The sequence below is a fragment of the Bidens hawaiensis genome, unplaced genomic scaffold (genome assembly GCF_021521415.1).
Source record: "Bidens hawaiensis isolate Kalapana, Puna unplaced genomic scaffold, B.hawaiensis_p1.1 tig00019324_1, whole genome shotgun sequence".
In the NCBI taxonomy this organism is placed as follows: Eukaryota; Viridiplantae; Streptophyta; class Magnoliopsida; order Asterales; family Asteraceae; genus Bidens; species Bidens hawaiensis.
In genome coordinates, this window is record NW_027492931.1 from 430,185 (window position 1) to 447,585 (window position 17,401).

At 44.4% G+C, this 17,401-nt stretch overlaps 1 pseudogene; it reads left to right on the plus strand.

Annotated features, from left to right (window-relative positions):
- The first annotated feature begins 461 nt into the window (after window positions 1–461).
- On the plus strand, window positions 462–16,777 carry LOC143558110 (serine/threonine protein phosphatase 2A 57 kDa regulatory subunit B' beta isoform-like; annotated as a pseudogene).
- The last annotated feature ends 624 nt before the right edge of the window (window positions 16,778–17,401 follow it).

The following is a 17,401-nucleotide window of genomic DNA, read 5'->3' on the forward strand; positions in this document are numbered from 1 at the left end:
TTTGCTTTCCTATTTATAGTTCAGTTGTATTCAGTCCTTGTACTCAAGAATTTACCTAAATCAAAATTACCATTGAGCTTTCAATTATGTTCTTTTATCTCCTTCATTTAATCACTAATACCAACAGCCCCTGCACCCCTCAGTTTGATAGACCTCAGTTTGATAGAGCGTTTAAGTTTGGATGAATATGTTTTGATTAAATATTGAGATTTAAAATGTTGATTTCATCTGCGTCTTTTTATCCAGCTTTGCCGGATTTTGTCCCACAATAGTTTTTAATAAAAAAAAAATAATCATATTTTATTTCGGATACTTCAATATTTGTCGCTTGAGAATAACCGCCACCTTTTTGTTGTATCAATATTAACAAAAACCATGCAAAACAAAGCATTAATCTCACTTACTCAAAACATCACAGATCCAGTTCTTTGATGACCAACACCTACCCACATCAAATGAACATGTTGGCTCAAAGACACAGCCCCAAAACCACCGTTAAACCAACGGCCAGAAAAACCACCACATTGCAATTCCTCTTCGAACTTGATTCAACTCAAAACGAAGAAAAAATTATTCCGTATTCTGATTCTAGAGACGAAGAACTTTATTCGATAATCATTTATTGCACCGAATCACGTTCGGATGATCAAGAATCGGCTTTAAAAAGACTCAAACTCACACAACTTTTATCTATCATCAAAACTTCAGTAGCTCCAATTTCTGATCAAACACTGGATATTTTGTTTAAGATGGTGGTTTCAAATATCTTTCGCCCTCTCCCGCCACCATCTTCCACTGGGTGCTCAGCCGTTTTGCTTGAAGATGATGATGTTATTACCATCCCGTCTGCCGATTGGGCACACTTGCAAACTGTTTATGATATTCTCCTTCGGTTGATAATTGAAGAAGCGTGGATCGACTCACTGGTAGACGATCTACTTTCCTCGGGTGTGATTATGCTATTTCACCGATGGTTTCTCTTGGATCTGGGTTCTTCCACCTACAAAATGAACAGCACCGTAAACTTACCCCTCAGAAAGGGACAGAGGGGTCCTCTTTGGGGTAACCCTCCGGTGTGAGAATAAGTATTTGTGGGAGAAGATAATAATATGTGAGAGTAAGGAATTTGGAGTGTATTGCTTAATAGCTGAATACTCTGTGATTGTATGTTATCAGGTGATATTTGATGATTGTGTATGTTACTGGCTGTAACTGTCTGTGATTGAATGTAATTGAATGATTGAATGTGAATGAATGTATATCCCTCCTTGTGGAGTTGATGCTGTATTTATAGTGCTAGGGTTTCCACTGATTGGGCTCAGCCTTGTTGGCCTCCTCCAATTGCTCTGCGCCACGTGTCCTCTGGGACACCTGGTGCTTTCTCATTGGTTGTAATCACGTGGTAGCACATGTGTCATGCTGAGTTGTCCACCTTTCATTTGGCAGCTGTCAACATCAGCATATTCTTATTCCTTAAAAAGATACCTTCTGGAAGGTTGTCTGACGTGCACAATCAAGGTTGCCCTAATCCTGATTTGGATAAGGACGAGGTTGATTATGTGCATGTGTGATATGCGCCAATCCTGAGGATGCGCGAGGTCTTCTCTTTATTCTCACGCGCAGATGTTTCATGCGCAGATGTGATATGCGCCGCGCGCTAATGCGCCACGCGCATATGTGATATGCGTGAGCATATGTGATGCGCGAGCATATGTGTGCCTGGGCATATGATGCCTGAGCATGTGTGGTGCCTGGGCATATGGTGCCTGGGCATGTGATGCCTGGGCATATGATGCCTGAGCATGTGATGCATGAGCATATGTGATATGCGCCATGCGCGTATGTTTTGGCTTTGTGCCTTCATAATGTCTTGATTTCAAGCTTCTTGTCTATATCTTGTGGGTTGACCCGCCTTGCTCGGTGTTGAGGCGGGTACATACCTCTTCAAGCCCCCCCAGTCTAATGCGTGTCTTGTTTCACGCGAGCGAGGCAAGATAGATATTAGACTTAACAGTTTGTTCTTTTTTGGTAGGGGTTTGTCTTTTTCTTCTTATTATTCACCGTTGCGCGAAATTCTATCCTTTTGGTTGCAAACGAATCGTCCCTGTACGTGGTTGGTTGTTGCTGACGTGGGCCAGTGATGGAGACGTGTCAGGCCTTTCGTGTGCTCGAGGTGCTACAGTTGCCTTTCGTGTCCCCTCACATGCTGTCAAGGACACGTGTCGCGCTCGCGTTGGTCCGTTCCTGCGAGTGGTGGCGCGTGAACTCTGGCAGCAGCCGTATAGTTTCCTTTCATGTCCCCTCACACAGTGTCAGGGACACGTGTCGCGCTCGCAGTGGCTTAAACCTGCGAGTGGGGGCGCGTGAAGTCCGTTCAGCACCAAAATTTCTCTCTCCTGGGCCTATAAAAACCAGCCCTTAGAGTTTTTTTATCCTTCATCTTCTTGTTTAATATTCATAGCTCTTTTCTTTCTTTCCTTGTATTCCGATTACCCTTGTTCTGCTTCCAGCTATCTGTTCTTCAGAAGTTTCCCTTGTTCGATTTTACAGTTGTATGTCTGATAGTTCAGACAATACAATCTCCCCCATCCATTGCCGTAGAAAATCGTTAGTAATGTCTACATTGAAGAAGACTGGCAAGGGGAAGAAGGCTGCTGAGGGCTCATCGGAGGAGGTAGGGAGGACCAAGGCGGTGAAGAGGTGGAATGAAATCCCCTGCAAATTGAGGCAGGCTGATCTTGACAGCCTTATCGCCTCTCAGGGTTTTCCCACCCTGTTTGGCTGCATGTTGCCTGGGGCCGGGCAAACGGCGGCGGACCCGCCTACCGGCTATATATCCCTATATAGCCATTTTTTCACCCACTGCAACCTTCGTCTCCCGATGACAAGGTTTGTGGGTGCACTGCTTCAGTTTTATGGGATTCATATATCCCAAGTCCATCCGTTTGGACTTGTGCGCATGACTCACTTTGAGTTCATGTGCAAATCCCAGCGCGAGGAGCCCACCCCTCGGCGCTTTCAGTTTTTTTACAAGCCCAAGATCCAAGATTCTTGGTTCTCCTTCGTTCCTCGCAGTCAGAAGGTGAAGTGCTCCACTGTTTCATTCAAGAGCCTTCATGACTGGTCTGAGAGGTTTTTTTATATAAGCGCTGGTGTGATCCCCATCCGTATGACCATGCGCTCGATTTCTTCTGCGCCTGCGGATGTGGGTGTCCTCAAGAACCCAACTGGCGCCTGGGTTAATAAACTGACCGCTGAACCATCCCCCGCCAAGAACATTTGTGAGGAGGCGCTGGTGGGGGTTGGTATGAGCAAGAGGTGGGCGGACAGCGCGCTTGAGCCCGTTATCCAAGTCGATGGGTTATGTAAGTTTTATCTTATTGCTTTACTTCTGCGCGAATATAATTCTTTTTGCTGAACTCATTTGACTTGTTTTGTGCAGTCACCAAGGAGTATATCCATGCTGCCTATGATGAGCACATGGAGGGTGGCTCCGTCGCGCTTGGCGCTGGGGAGGTTGGTTTCCCTGATCGCTTTGATGACATGTTCATCCCTGTTGATCTGGGATTTGTCTTCGACAGCGATGCGCCTGGTAAGCCTTTGTACTTATGCGTTTTCCTTTATAATACCAAATTTTGCTAACACTTCTGTTGCGTGTATTGTTGATGCGCTGGAGAACTACGAGCTGGAGCTCGCGGAAGAGGAGGAGGAGGAGGCGCCCCAACTAAAGCGTAAAGCTAAGGGGAAAACTGGCGCAGGGGCCAGTAAGAAACAGAAGAAAGATGTTGCCCCTGTTGTTCAGGATCCTCCTACTCGGGCGGGGGGATTTGGGAAAACCCAGGAGTTTACCACCAAGGTTTCCTTGTCTTCCCTGCCTAAAAAAGTGGGCAGACCTCCTGTCCACCTGAGGCATGGTGCCACTACCTCCTCCCTTCGCGCGGCGGAAAAGGGAAGCGGTGTTGTGCCTTCAATAGGTAAACTTTGGTTATCCTTTGCTTCTCTTTTATGGCTCTATGAGCGCGATTCTGATAGACTTACTAATGAATCTTTGCTCACTCGAATGTTTGTAGAGCCGGCGTCAGCGCAACAAGATGCCGAGGCTGCGCCGGAGGTCGCTTCGAAGTCCCCCGTTTTACCCTCAAAGAAGGGTAGAATGGACTTCATGGCGATGTTTGCTGCGCGAACGGAGTTGCGCCAAGGTAAGTATTGCGCTCTTATTTTCTGACTTTCTTTTAGATCTATTCATGGACCATTTCTTTTTGTTGATTTTTCATAGAAGCCGTAGCTGGCGTACAAGCTTCTGGTGGCACTTCTGGCGCCGGTGCCAGCGCCGTTGGCTCTGCTCCTGCTCCTGCAAGCGATGAATCTCCCGTCATCGGCATTACTAAGGAGCAGGAGGCCGTTTTGCGCGCCGACTTGGCGGCGTCGAGACCTCCCTCACCTCCTCCTGCGCACAGCCCTCCCTGCGAGACCGATTTTGATTCTAGGTCTCAGGAGAAGTGGCCTATTTCAGAGGAGGATGAGGAGGTTCATGCTGAAGACTCCGATGGCGCCCGCGCCAGCCCTGCAGCGCCACGAGGTTTCGCGGCGGAGCCTTCTCGTGGGGCTGGCGCTGACTTTTCTGCTTCATCCCCACAGGTATAGGTTCTTTTTTGCTTCGCTGCGCGGACTTCCATCTTAATGTTATGATGACTTAGATAATTTCTTTGTTTTTGCAGGAAGCCGATCACACTTACCGCCCGAGATGGAACATTACTGAAGATAGCACATTTCAGTCCATGGGGGTGTGTGCGGAATTCTGGGCTCATGCTGTGCCTCCATCTGAAAGGAGGTTCCAGGAGGACCGCGCTCGCGACGACCTGCTCAATGATCATATGTTTGCTGGGTCGGCCTTCATTGCTGCCTCCCAAGAGCTTCGCTCTGATTACGTAAAAGTACGTGATGCTCTTGCGGAAGCCAAGCAAGAGGCTAAGGTGTCTGCTTGGCATCATTCTGATGCTCACGAGAGAGCTGAAAAGCTCCAAGCCGAGCTCAGTGAGAACAGAGCAAGTGCCAACAGCGCCTTCGTGAAGCGCGGGCATGAGCTTCAGGCGGCGCGGGAGAAGCTGCAGGCGGCGGAGGCGGATGCTGCCAAGTACGCGCGCAGAGCGCGCGACTTGGAGCTCGAGGCGGAGGCGCGTGACCAGGCTCTTGTCCAGTCTGTCACTGAAAAATCTTCACTGGAGAGTGAGGTTGCGCGCCTGAAGAAGGAGCTGGCGGCCGCGCAGGCCGATAAAGATGAAGCCCTGGCGACGGCAGCGTCTAGCCAGGAAGCACTTGATGCTGCGCGGGCGGAAAAAGAAGAAATCTTGGCTGCAGCAGCGTCCGACAAAGAGGAGCTAAAAAAGACTAAGGAAACTGTTGAGTTATTAAACTCTCAGGTTCCTGCCCTCGAGACGTCTGTTGCTGGCCTCGCGCAGGATCGCCACTGGCTGATCTCACAGGGCATGACTCGTTGCGCTTACGCGATGAAATACTCAGGCGAGTTTCAGGCCCTGGTGATGGATTGCAACGCTGCCGCGCGCTTGGTGGGCCGAGCTGAAGGGTTCACGGATGGTTACGAATATGGCATGTTGAAGAAGAACCCATCCGAGTACCCTTATCAGAGCGACGTTGCCTGCGCGGAAATGGCCGCGATGGGGGAGAAGTATATGAATACTCCCATTCCCATCCTTGCGCAGGTATTTTAACCTTAATGAGATTACCTTGACTTATTTTCCAAGTCTTTTTGTACTCATATTTTTTCTTATGATTTGCAGATATCCGCGCTTGCTGACCAGCCCGACCTCGGCGCGCTAAAGAAATTACTTGACGAGTGCGAAGGGGCTGGCGGCGACGATGGCGCGGAGAATGCTGGCGTTGCTAGCGGCCCTGGCGTGGCCAAAGGATCCGCTCCTGACACTGTCATGATAGAAGACTCCATTCAAGATGAAGAACTTGACTATGGTCAGTTTGGAGACGACGAGGAGCAGGCTGCGCCAGATGCCGAGGGCGATGATGAGGATGATGAAGAGGCTGATGTCAACGTGGAGACTTGAGAAGCCCTTCATGTTTTTTTTTTTTTTTTTTTTTTTTTTTTGTAGTTTGTATCTCATCTTGTAAACTTGTAAATTTCAATGCTTTTGAATGAAATTCTGTTTTTCCCTTCTTCGCGTCTTGCGCATTCCCATTCATCTCTTTATATAAGATATGCTTGCACGTTGGAATAAGAACAGGGTTGTAAGGAATTTATTATACTTAACCCTTGTCATATTGTAAGTGATTTTGCCATATCTTGATTATGTTGACACGTATCTTGGCGCTTTCATTATTCCTCTTTTGCGCGACGTTATCGCGCGTTTATGGAATTATGAGTTTTTTAGCCTTTACGTGTCAATACGTGTTACTCAGATATCCATTACAGTTTTATGCGCGACCCCAACCTGAGACCTTAACAACTATGTTTTGGCATTTGCTTTGCCTTAGTTGTGTTTAGGTGTTTTATGGTCAGGGTGCGCAGTATGTAGGATGGATGTTGTGAGTGATTTGAGCTAAGGCTCACATTATTGGGCTAAGGCCCTGACGTTTTAGAGTTAAGACTCTTTAACGCGTTTGCGCATGTATGTTTTACTTCGTTTTATTTTGTTTTGATGTCAATACAATGTTATCATATTGCTCAAAATTAATAAAGGGAAGTGTGAAACATGTATGCGAAAGGTAATAGAATTGGGCTAAGGCCCTGACGCTTTAGAGTTAAGACTCCTTAACGCGTTTGAGCTTGAAGCTCGCGCATGTATGTTTTACCTCGTTTTATTTCGTTTTGATGTCAATACAATGTTGTCATATTGCTCAAAACTAATAAAGGGAAGTGTGAAACATGTATGCAAAGGTAATAGAATCCACATTAAGAGAAGATAGCGCGTATCATTATTCATAATGGCTTAAAAAGCCTTGATTACAAACTTGACATTTACATGAAACACTTTCTAAGTTGTGCCGCGTTCCATGCGCGCGGGATCTTCTTTCCATTCAAATATTTTAAAGCATATGCGCCTTTCCCCAATTCTTCTGAGATTTGATAAGGTCCCTCCCAATTGGGGGACATTTTTCCCGGGGGTATCGCGTGGCTAGCTTCATTGTTGCGAAGGACAAAATCATTTTTCTTAAAGTGGCATTCTTTCACGCGCTGGTTGTAATATTTTTCCAGTTTTTTCTTGTATTTGGCCTCATTGATGATAGCCGCCTCTCGGCGCCCTTCAAGTAAGTTGAGATCCAACCTTCTTTCGCGCTCGTTATCAATCTTGCTCATCATGAGCACTCTATGGGATGGGCATCCAATTTCTGCTGGAATCATTGCCTCCGTTCCATAGGTTAGGCTGAACTGGGATTCGCCATTGCTGGTTTTGCTTAATGTCCTGTGTGCCCACAGGACATTAGGTAGCTCTTCAACCCAAGAATGGGATTCTCCCTCCAACCTTTTCTTCAGCCCATTTACAAGCTTTGATTCGCGCGCTCCACTTGGCCATTCCCCTGAGGGTGATATACCGAAGTGAAGATTTGGTTGATGCGCAATTCCTTGAGCCAGCTGGATATCTTCTTGTCTGTGAATTGCTTGCCATTGTCGCTCACAATTTCCATGGGCAAGCCAAAACGGCATATGATGTGGCTCCAGATAAACTGTTTCATCGCTTCGGCTGTGATTTTTGCTAGTGGCTTGGCCTTGACCCATTTCGTGAAATAGTCTACTGCCACTACCAAAAATTTTACCCGCCCTTGCGCTTGCGGAAGGGGACCCACAATGTCGATTGCCCATTTGTGGAAAGGCCATGCAGAGGTCACTGGAATTAAGTTGTTATTTGGCCGCATGGTGTTTGGCGCATATCTCTGACATGCTTTGCATTTTTGGATCTCTTTTAGAGCGTCCAAGTACATGCCAGGCCAATAGTAACCTGCGCTCATTGCCTTGGCAACCACCATGCGCGGGCCAGCATGTATTCCACAGATTCTTTCATGTATCTCTCTGATCACATAGCTTGCTTCCTCAGCATCTAGGCATTTCATGAGGGCCCAAGATAAGAGCGTCGATATAATGTACCATCAAGCAGTTCATAATTTTGCGCCTTGTGTCTTATCTTCCTCGCTTGCGCGCGATCATCTGGTACCTTTCCCTCCTTCAAGAATTCCATTATTGGAGTTATCCATGATGAAGGGGTTGTATGAGTTACCAGGACAGACTTCGCTACCACCGACGGGTTGCTCATTACTTCTACCCTGACATCTTTGCCAAAGTGATCAAAACTGGTTGATGCCATCTTACTCAGCGCGTCTGCAGATTTGTTTTCACTGCGCGGAATATGAATGATTCTGAAGCTGTCAAATTGCTCGATGAGCTTTTTCGCCTGCTCTAGATATAGAGGCATGGTGTTCTCCTTGGCATCATAAAGGCCATTGACCTGTGCTGCTACCAAGTATGAATCAACATGGGCCTCTAGCTTTTTAACCCCGAATTTGTGCGCGATGCGCAGGCCAGCCAGCAGGGCTTCATACTCAGCCTCATTGTTGGTGCTTTTGAAGTCCAACCTGATGGCGTAAGTATATTCATGATTCTCTGGATCCACCAGTTTTAGGCCTGCGCCGGACCCTTCGTTGTTTGAAGCTCCATCAGTGAACACTCTCCAAACATTTTCTTCATCGCTGGCTCGCGGAGGGTCTACCTCGCGCTGAGCCTCTTCAATTTTTCCTTCGGGGACCTCGGCAATGAAATCAGCCAAGATTTGTCCCTTTATTGCTGGACGGGGCTTATAGGCGATCGTGTGTTCACCTAATTCCAGCGCCCACTTTGTCAGCCTTCCTGAGAGCGCGGGACGTCGCAAGACTTGCTGGATGTTGTAACCAGTCAGAACTTCAATGGGATGACCATTGAAATATCTATGAAGCTTGCGCGACGCGTGTGTTAGTGATAAAACTAACTTTTCCATAATGGAATAGCGCGTCTCAGGATCTGTCAGCACCCGACTCACATAGTATATTGGCGTTTGGATTCCCTTTCGATCCACCAACAATACTGCGCCAATGGCGCGCTCTCCTGCTGATAGGTACAATGTCAAAGTTTCTCCAGGAAGTGGAGCTGTGAGCGCGGGCAGATTTATCAAACATTCTTTAATCTCACTGAAAGCTTGCTCGGCCTCAGGAGTCCATTTGAACTGACTTTTCTTTAAGCAGTTTCTCAATGTATTGACAAATGGGGTAGATTTGCTTGCATGGTTCGCTAGGAACCTGTTGATTGAAACCAATCTACCATTCAGCTTCTGAACTTCTTTCATGGTGGATGGCGAGGGCATGTCAAGGATGGCCTCCACCTTCTCAGGGTTCACCTTGAAACCATCCTTGGTGACCATTACACCTAGAAATTTTCCTTCTAGTACGCCGAAAGTACATTTGCTCGGATTGAGCTTCATGTTAACTTCCTTTAGGCGCCCAAGGGTTTCTTCGATGTCTTTGAGCATTTGCTTTTCCTCCCTGCTCTTGATCACCAAATCATCCACATAGACTTCTAGGTTTCTTCCGATTTGCTCGCTGAAAACGGCATCCATAAGTCTTTGGTAGGTGGCGCCCGCATTCTTCAAACCAAAGGGCATTTTTGTGTAGCAAAAAACACCCTTGTCGGTTCTAAATGCGGTCTTGTCCTCATCTTGTGGTGCCATTTGAATCTGGTGATAGCCTTTGTAGGCATCCAGGAAACATTTGAGTTTGAATGGCGCCACGGAGTCCACCTTTGCATCGATGTTTGGGAGAGGGTAACAATCTTTTGGGCACGCTTTGTTGAGGTCCTTGAAGTCAATGCACATCCTCCACGACCCGTTACTTTTCTTTACCATCACAGGATTGGCTACCCACGTCTGGTATCGTATCGGGCGGATGATGTTTGCGCGCAGTAAATCCTCAACCTGCTCATTCATGGCCTTCGCTTTCTCATCCCCCATGACTCTCTTCTTTTGAGCAATTGGCTCAACAGACTTGAAGGTGTTGAGAGAATGCTGCACCAGGTCTCGCGGAACCCCAGTCATATCAGAGTGTTGCCACGCGAAGACCGACATATATGCTGTTAGCATCGTGTCGTCTGATATCGTTGCGCCAATTGTGATTTTTTGTTCCGGGAATTTCGGGTTGAGAATCCATTCCTCTGGCGCGTTTTCTGCCATTGGGATTTTTATTCTCCCCTCCCGCGGAGTACTTGTCACTGCGCACAAATGATCTCGGTATACAAAAGTTACACCTGTTGGTGTTGGGAACCCCAACGCGCCGTGCGCTGGCGACGGTATAGCGTTAAATTGGGCAATCGTTCCTCTACCCAAGATCATATTATGGCAAGAAGTGGTGGGCAAGACCAAGAAGTTGACAACTTCGGCTCGCTTGTGTTTCTCATCCCCCATGGTTAGTTAAAATTGTATTTGACCTAGGGGATGAATGATTTCATTGGAAACACCAGAGATCGGTGCATTCACAATTTCAAGCCTTGCTTGGTCTGCCGGATCCAGTTTCCTGAAACATTGCTCATACATTATGTCTGATTCGCTGCCAGTGTCCACCAGGACTTTTGACACTTCGTAATGAGCAATGTGTGTAGTGATGACTAGAGGACTGCTGATGGAAGGGCCTCCCCTGATTCTCGGGAAGATGACTTGTTGCTCGCGCCAATCTCCTTGGATTTGCGCGCTTCTCTTTCTTGAAATTTGCCCTTGCCTTCCTCCCTCGGCTACACAGATTCGTTTGTACTTTTTGCTGGCTGAGGCTCCTGATTGTTCATCTTCTGGTCTTGAGTTTTTCACCAGGTGAGCCAGCTTGCCTGATTTCACGTCCTTTTCAATTGCATCCTTCAAGTGGTGGCATGTATCAGTGTTGTGCCATGTGGACTTGTGAAATTCACAGTACTTGCCACTGTCTGATGGTCCCTTGTAGTTTAGTGGCTTGGGGCTTTTGAATTGGACATTCTCAGTGCTTAACACCTGTGAAGGAGTTTTAGTGAGGGGAGTCCATATTCTTGGCAGAGGTCTACTAGGATCTCTGCCGCCTTCCCTCTTGTCACCCTCCCCGCGATGACGAACATCTTTTTGGGGCTGTGGTGAGCTTGGTTGCGCCTGCTTCTCTGCGGAAGAAAAACTGGTTGGTTGCAACCTGGACCGTACAGAGTTCTGCTTGCCCCACTTTTCTTTGCTGCGCGGTGACTCAGCTTGATGCGATCTTTCTCTTGCCCTATCTTGAGCAATTTGTTTTTCATTTCTCGCGAAAACTCGCGATGCTTCCATTAACTTGGCCCACGTGGTGGGCATGCCATCTCTGCTTACGAGAGCTCGGCGGAGTTGATCACTGCGCGCGCCTTGTATAAAGGCCACGCGCAGGAGTTGCTCAGTTATACCTCCGATTGCCAGAGACTCCTGATTGAAACGAGTGATGTAGTCTTCAATCGTTTCATCATTCCTGCGCACGCAGTGCATGATGTCATCAGGGTCGCGCGTGTGTCTGCGCTGCTGTACGAAGTGGGCTTGGAATTTTTCCAATAGTTCCTCGAACCCATCAATTTGCCCAGTCGGCAAGCTCTCGAACCAGACACGCGCCGCGCCCGTGAGGCAGCGAGCAAACATGTGACACCATGTTGGCATCGTCCAGCTCTCTAGGTTTCCCGTGTTGTAAAAACCTTGCAAGAAATCGTCTGGATCTGTTGTGCCATCATATTTACCCAAACCACTTGGCATCTTGGTTTTGTGCTGGATGGGAGCCTTGGCGATGCGCTCAGTGAACTTTGAATGTTTCACCAAGATGGCTGGTCTGTACGGTGTGGTTACGTCCACTTGCCCTCTAACTGGTGGGCTGTACGGCATGTGCAGATCCAGATCGGCTCTGGCTCCAGGCGCCATGTTCACAGGCGCGCGGAGCTGTGAGCCTCCTGCATGAGTATCTCGTGTCTTCCTCATGCTGTGCACTTCTTCATCACTGAACTCAGTGTGTGCAGTGTGAACAGAATGTCCTTCTTCCGGCGCGCGCGGCCTTTTTGTTCCATGAACAGTTTGCTTATCAAGCGCTTGCCTTTGTGTTAAGTCGGCTAGCTTTTTCTGTTTGACCATCTCATTATACTTGTCCATTAGGCGCCGCTGCTCGTTTATGAGCCATTCTTTAGGATCATTTGTTTCATCTTCTGGACCCATTGGTCCTTTTTGTTTCGCGCCGGCAAGATTTTGTAACGTGAGATCGTCTGGAGGAGTTTCAGTCTGGCCGTGAGGAGTTGTGATGAAGGGACGGTTACTGGTGGTGCGCGTAGAATCACGCGGCCCCCTCAGAAACTGCTGTCCCTCATTAACATCCTCACGTTCAATATCCTCCAGAACTTGATCAACGTTATGAACGCCAGAAACCATGGTGATTTTTTTTTTATATCTAGATCTGATGAGATCTGATTGCCGTTGTAACAGTGGATGGCGCCAATGAAGAAGCGTGGATCGACTCACTGGTAGACGATCTACTTTCCTCGGGTGTGATTATGCTATTTCACCGATGGTTTCTCTTGGATCTGGGTTCTTCCACCTACAAAATGAACAGCACCGTAAACTTACCCCTCAGAAAGGGACAGAGGGGTCCTCTTTGGGGTAACCCTCCGGTGTGAGAATAAGTATTTGTGGGAGAAGATAATAATATGTGAGAGTAAGGAATTTGGAGTGTATTGCTTAATAGCTGAATACTCTGTGATTGTATGTTATCAGGTGATATTTGATGATTGTGTATGTTACTGGCTGTAACTGTCTGTGATTGAATGTAATTGAATGATTGAATGTGAATGAATGTATGTCCCTCATTGTGGAGTTGATGCTGTATTTATAGTGCTAGGGTTTCCACTGATTGGGCTCAGCCTTGTTGGCCTCCTCCAATTGCTCTGCGCCACGTGTCCTCTGGGACACCTGGTGCTTTCTCATTGGTTGTAATCACGTGGTAGCACATGTGTCATGCTGAGTTGTCCACCTTTCATTTGGCAGCTGTCAACATCAGCATATTCTTATTCCTTAAAAAGATACCTTCTGGAAGGTTGTCTGACGTGCACAATCAAGGTTGCCCTAATCCTGATTTGGATAAGGACGAGGTTGATTATGTGCATGTGTGATATGCGCCAATCCTGAGGATGCGCGAGGTCTTCTCTTTATTCTCACGCGCAGATGTTTCATGCGCAGATGTGATATGCGCCGCGCGCTAATGCGCCACGCGCATATGTGATATGCGTGAGCATATGTGATGCGCGAGCATATGTGTGCCTGGGCATATGATGCCTGAGCATGTGTGGTGCCTGGGCATATGGTGCCTGGGCATGTGATGCCTGGGCATATGATGCCTGAGCATGTGATGCATGAGCATATGTGATATGCGCCATGCGCGTATGTTTTGGCTTTGTGCCTTCATAATGTCTTGATTTCAAGCTTCTTGTCTATATCTTGTGGGTTGACCCGCCTTGCTCGGTGTTGAGGCGGGTACATACCTCTTCAATAATCAAGATAGACGTGAAATCAGTTCGGGCAGAAAACAATGTTGGATCAAGGATTTTAAAACAAGGTATATATACACGACCTTTCAATACATGCATTTTAGGTGTACTCGAACTCACATTTAAGCGTATAGGCACTGACAAGAAATTTTTCATAGTTATAAAATTGTAAAGAATTTAATGAAAGTAACCAAAATGATTATTTTGATCATTTTTTTTTTAATTCTTTACATAAATAGTCACTTAAACCAATTTTTCAAAAGACGTGACTCAGTGGAGTGTTAAAATGCTCACATTCAGAAAACATTTTTAGGACTTGTAACTTGTAAGATGTTTAAACAAGCATACAACACAAATTTTGTATTTTTACCATTTTGGATTTTTTTTAGCCGCGGACGGTGCAATATTCGCTAAAGCTTACCGAATAGAGTAAAAATCAATTTTATTGTATTCATCGAGACAAGTTGAACATTACTTGATTAGTCGATCATTCGGCCTAGTCGTTTGCATATGTTTAACTCACTTTAAGATCAAAACCATATGCGTGTATCACGTACGTACATACTACATTTTGATTGAGTTATATTTTCGTTCAATTATTATAGCACATGTTTATACTCTAAATAGGGCCAGCTCAACATTTTTTTAATGTACTAAAGTACTAACGGATTTTAAAATCATGCATAAAAAAAATTTGGGTAGTATCATAATATATGGATATATTAACTTAACACATAATTTTATATACATAAAAGAAATATAATCACAAAATACCAACAACAGATTTCGAGAGACCTGTAAATTGAGGAAGTTGTAATTGGTGAGAACTGAGAGATCATAAGTAAATCAAACGTAGTCAAACATTAAAAACTATGTAGACAATCTTAAGCCTAGTGTTTTTTACAGTCGAGTAATTACTATCATTTCTGCACACACCATGCATGCATGTGTATCATAATGCGTTTGCGTGTAGGTTCGCCACCTGAAGATCAACAATTCATCACCCGAAACTACATCCTAAACCTCCTCACTCTCTTCACCTCCGACGACCCCGCGAACGCGACGCCGTAAAAAACATCACCCACCACATCTACTCCAAATTCACCTCCCACCGCTCCTTCATGCGGAAATCACTGACCAACATTCTACTCCACTTCATCTACGAAACCGACCACCGTCAAAATGGCATCGCAGAGATTCTCGAAATATGGGGCAGCATAATCAACGGCTTCACAGTCCCTCTAAAGCAACAGCACAAGGTGTTTCTGTCAAGGGTTTTGATTCCGTTGCATAAACCCAAGAGCATGGTGGTGTATCACCGGCAACTGGTGTACTGTGTTTCGCAATTCGTGCAGAAGGAAAGTGAGCTTGGTGGTGTGGTGGTTGGGAAGATATTGAGGTATTGGCCGGTGACGAATTGTCAGAAGGAAGTGTTGTTCATCGGAGAGTTGGAGGAGGTTGTGGAGAATATTGATAGGCGGCGGTACGTGACGGTGGCTGGTGGGTTGTGGAGTCGGATCGCAAAGTGTATCAAGAGTACAAATTCACAGGTAACTTAATTCCAACTTATAGTATAGTATAGTAGGTATTTAGGAACGTTGTTTATTTGTGACCGAAATGTGGTGATAAAACTGAGCTACGCAACCCCCCCCCCCCCCCCCAACCCCCCCAGCCATATTTATGATCATTTTGCGACCCGTATTAATTAATTTTTAGCCCCGGCAAATGTGATTTATTAGGGTTGATATGGGTTTAAATAAAATGTATAATAAGTCAGAATTAATCAAACTAAAATAAAGGAAAATATTGAAAATGGGTTGAGATTAGGGGTGTGTACGGTTCGGTTCGGTTTATTTTGGTTAATAACCAATATCAAACTTGAGCTAAAATTTTGCTTAAAAATACATGAAATGAATGTTTAAATACATAAAATGAATGCATAACCACATGAAATGAAGGTATAAATATATGAAATTGAGATATTAGTATATGAAATGGAGATGTAAATACATGAAAATGATAGTATTAAATTATTAATACATATAATATAATGAAATAGAGAAAAAAAGACTTGAAAATATTAAAAAATTAAGAGTTCGGTTCGGTTAATTTCGGTTAATTTGGTTTTCGGTTATATCAGTTCGGTTTTGCCGATTTTCGGTTCAGTTTCTATTAATGATTCGGTTATTGCTCACCCTTAGTTGAGATATCAAAAACTCATTGGAAAAAAATTCAACAAAAAATAATATAATAAAAACACCAAAACTTAAATATAAATTAAAAATTAAAAAACTAAAATTTTTTTGGTTGTCTTCATTAAAAAAAGAAAAAAAGAACTCGAAAAATATCTAACTCATTGTGACTTTTTCTTTATGATGGTCCGCTACCCAAGTAAGTTGATGGCGGACTAGCAGTAGTTTTGCTAGCAGACTGATGGCACTAGTTTGACATAATTACAATTTAACTCTTAACTTTAACTTTGGTTAAATGACTAGTTGTCCCATATATTTTCAGAGTTGTCAATTTGAGCACGAAATTTCTAAGGGTGTTACAGCAAACGACACATGCACACCCCTATTTTTATGATCATTTTGCGACTGGACTAATAGAATTAACTAGTTTTGCGATTGGGCTAATTTTGATTGCAAACCGGTCGCTAAATCTTATTTTTAAATCATTTTTCTCCATTTTTACATCCATTTGGCGACCAGGCGGTTAGGCTTAGTGATAACTAAATTTGAGACTCTGATTTGGTGGCAGCCTGGTCGAAAATTTTGTGACTGTTTCATTACTTCGCAAATTTTGGTTTCAATTGCCGGGTTAAATTCTATACATTTTCTTTTTACAATATGGAACCATGAACCGTATTTGGATATTTGAAATCATAGGTAGCTGAGCGGGCTCTGGATGTTTGGAATAACGAGCATTTCATGAAGGTGGCGTCACAAGATATCGAGATGGTGTTCCCTATTATGGTTGACGCCATTGAAACGAACCTTAAGTTGCATTGGAACAAAAACGTACATCAGTTGACATAAAACGTGAAAATATTGCTTCAAGAACTTGACCCTATTCTCTACAAAAGGTGTCTCGACCGGTTACATTAGAAGAACATAGTTGCATCGATTTTGTAGGTATATATACAAATTATATCCTTCATGAGATAATATTAGAAAACCAATCATTTTTTTTTAAAGTTTAATGGAGTTCAATTACAGTTCAAACATATTTGATTGAGCTTTTGATGAACTTATTAGAAGAAAGCCAATTTTACTTTTTCAGTATTTGATTGATTTGGAAGGCTCTAGACTTATTAATCTTTAAAAACAATGGATGAAATTATGCTTCTCTCGTTTAATTGGATTAAGCACATATCTAAGCTACGTAATTTTCTGGCCACAATTGTGTTTTAAAGAGGAAAAAAAAACCCTGATTAAAAACAGTAGCTGATTAATTGTTAGATTAATTAATAACTAAGTGTCTAAAAATATTTTCAAATATCTATTTACTCGTAAATGAGTCAGCCAATTATTTGACTCAAAACTGAGTTAGAATTAAATTTATATTGAACGTTTCGACATAAGTTTGATCCGACTCGATTTTAAGTAAATAATGCTGACAAGTAGATTGGTATATTTAGAACTTCAAAAATATATATGTTTTATAAGTTATAAGATAAAAGCAAAATATATATAAAATTATAATATTCAAAATTTAAATTTAAACTTTACAACGACTAGCAGGAAACCTGCGCGTTGCAGCTGATGCAAAAGGTCAGTGCTCAAGTGAAAAATACTCTTAGTTTAAGAAAACCATATATTATTATGAGAAAAACACATCCCTCTTAATTAATATAAT